This window comes from Marmota monax, unplaced genomic scaffold (assembly GCF_021218885.2).
Source record: "Marmota monax isolate L192 unplaced genomic scaffold, Marmota_monax_Labrador192_F-V1.1 WCK01_AAM20220418_F8-fsc00080, whole genome shotgun sequence".
Taxonomy (NCBI): Eukaryota; Metazoa; Chordata; class Mammalia; order Rodentia; family Sciuridae; genus Marmota; species Marmota monax.
Window position 1 is genome coordinate 3,563,213 of NW_026694750.1, and position 3,171 is coordinate 3,566,383.

The window sequence follows — 3,171 nt, forward strand, 5'->3', positions numbered from 1 at the left end:
AGAGATGAATTACTGGAGGCTGGGAAGAGTACTAGGGCCCTTGCCTAGCATGCACAGACCCTGGAGTTGATCCTCAGCACACCCCAAAATTAAATAAGTAAAATGATCACTGGCTGTTGAGAGCCACAGCCGAAGGGGCCCCAGCAAACTTCCAGCTGCCGGCTGATGATTGGCTCACAGAGCCCCAGCAACATCTAGCTGATTGGCTCCTCTGCGGTGATGCTCATTGGGCTGTTTCCCTGACCTTTCAGACCATGGAGCTGCTCATTGGGGGACTTTTTTGGCTCCGCCCACACGACCCAGCCAATCGGCCTCAAGAGCAGGAGGATTGTGGGAGGTGGAGAGGCTTGTGGTGGGGGGCGGAGAGGCTTGTGGGAAGCCGGTGGTGGCAGTTGGGCTCTGAGGGTTTTTCCTGAGGAGCTGTTTTGTTCGGTGTGTGTGGTTCTAAAAATAAAGTTCGTTTCTTTTGACAAGTAGCTCCTGAATTGTGCCCAGCCAGACGGCGGCAACTGGCTCAGGCCCTCCTCATTCCCAAGCCGAAACCCAATGCCAGTTTGACCTGTGCCTTAGTCCATTTTCTGTTGCTGTCCCAGGAGTGTTGAGACTTGGTAATTTATAAAGGAAGGAAGTTTTCACAGCTCAGTCTCCCGAGGCTTCACGCTGCTTCATAACACGGTGGAAGCCGGAAGGGAATGGAAGGCAACGAAACAAAGGAGAGCCATCTCCTGAGACAGCTCAACGCTCCCCAATAAAGGCACGAATCCACCACGGCCCTGACCCCTTCCCCTGGGCACAGGGAAGAACCAAGGTTTCAGCACATGAACTCTCAGGGGACACACTCAACCAGGCCACCTGGGTCTACCAACCACAGTATTGGGTGTCGGCCTTTTTGTACACTGTCATTGTTTGGGGGGACTGGGGATAGAACTCGGGGGCACTTGGCCACTGAGCCACACCCCAGCCCTATTTTGTATTTTACTGAGAGACAGGGAGGGCCTCACTGAGTTGCTTAGCACCTCGCCATTGCTGAGGCTGGCTGTGAACTCACGATCCTCCTGCCTTGGCCTCCCGAGACACTGGGGCTACAGGTGTGTGCCACGCGCCTGGCCACTGTCATATATATATATATATATATATATATATATATATATATATTTAAACAGCTTTATTGAAAGACACATTGAACATCAATAAGCACCCTGGAACCATGGGGAAGGTGTCAATCACAGCCCCTGGGAGGTTCTGCAGGCTGGCAAAGCCTCCCTGGGAGGGGAGCAGAGCCCTGCACCTGCAGAACCCAGGGCCCTGCATCAGGCCAGCCCTGGGGGGGCCTGGGGGGGCCTGGGGTGAGAAAAGCGACAGGGCCAGGACCAGCAGGCCCTGAGAGGTGCTCTGTAATGTGCTTACAGAGGTCTGCGTTTGATCTCTCATTTTGCTATTTTGTGAAATTGAAAAGTTTTAAGTAAAATGCTGATTTTTTAAAGATGTTTTTGAGATATTGATGGACCTTCATTCTATTCATTTATTTATATGCAGTGCTGAGGCTCCGACCCAGTGCTTCACACATGCTAGGCAAACGCTCAACCACTGAGCCACAGCCCCAGCCCAATGCTGATTTTTTTTGAAGTGGTGTTTGGAGACTACTTGGAATACATATGAAGACACCAGCATTGCTACTTTGCTGTGATACTGACTGCAGCATCTGTCACAGGGACTCAGCCTCAGATGACCAAAGGAGGCTCCTCTGATGTTGGAGGTGTTTTATCTCAGAGGGGCTCACACAGGGACCCAGGGACCTGGGACCTGGGACATGGGGTTGGGATGGAGACATTGCAACCCTGCACAGAGCCGGGGGTTTACCCAGAGCTGCCTGTGGGTGTCCTGGGCTGGCGTCTGTTTTTATAATCCCTAAAATGTACCAGTTCCCAACTGAATACTTGAGAGGGAGGTAATGTCAGGAAAGTTAAAATTTCAAGTGAAATAGATCATAGCCCCAGTTATATGAAGGTTTTTAAAATTTCATTTTATGTGTCAGACACTACTAGTTCAAGCTTCCCTTAAGTTTAGGGTCTGTTTGTACAGTTTAATCTTTAAGTATTCTTAGTATTAATTTGGTTTGATTTTTCTGACTTTCTTAATTAGTTTCAGTAATGTTGGAATATGGAGGGAATGAATATCTACACTTATTTAAAGGATCAAACCATCTGAATACGAGATAAACGATAACGCTAACTCTCATTTCTTAAGTTGGACACAAACCTTAAAAGGCTGTAGATCTGCATTTGCCCTCTCTCAGATACTGTCTCGTAATTGCACGGAATCCCATCCGAGATACCTGACATCCTGTGCCTGCGGTCTCAGCGCTCCGGGGAGAAGTCAAAGCTCTTCATTCTTTTTCTGATAACTGGATCTCAACGATGTTGACAAACTGGACCGTCCCGTTTTCCCATCTTGGAGCCGGTTCCAAGGTGGGCGACTGCTGGATCTGGGTGGAGGGACTGACAGGTGGTGCCGTGGGTGGAAAGAGAGGGGGCCTGCGGGGAGGGCATCCATCAGGGGCACCCACAGCACAGACCCAGAATCGGACACCAGGACAGGTGACAGTGCTTCCAAGCCGCAGTGGAGCCAGGAAAAGGTGCAGGGGCCTCCTCTCCTGCCTTGGGACCCCCTCCCTCTTGTTTCCCTTCTTCCCTTCTCCCTGGCTGTGGGGAGGGTCAGAGTCCGAGGGAGGGAGGGAGGGAGGAGTCCACTCCAGGGGAGCTCTGGCCTAGGGTGCCAGACCTCAAGCAGGGTGAGGGCAGCCCAGCCCTGGGGACTCACAGCCCAAGTGCGTAAGGAGAGCGCGGCTGAGATGGGCCAGCTGGGGGGGGGCTCAGGGCCCACGCAGGCTCAGGAGCAACCTGTGCGTGTTCAAGACCCGGGACAGGGCGTCAGAGCCCAGCAGAGTGAGGGGGTGAGCTCAGGGAGGGGGAGGGGAAGAGGGCAGTGACAGGGATTGGGTCGAATGGTGAGTCTGCTGGAGTAACAGGAGCCGGGCTCTCACTGTCAGAGAAACGGGATACAAATACCGAAAGGGTAAACCTGAGGAAGCCCTGCCCTTTGGAATCAGATGCACTTGAAGGCACTGGTGGGCACTCAAGGGTTTCAAGAAAAGCAAGCACAGAGGTCAGT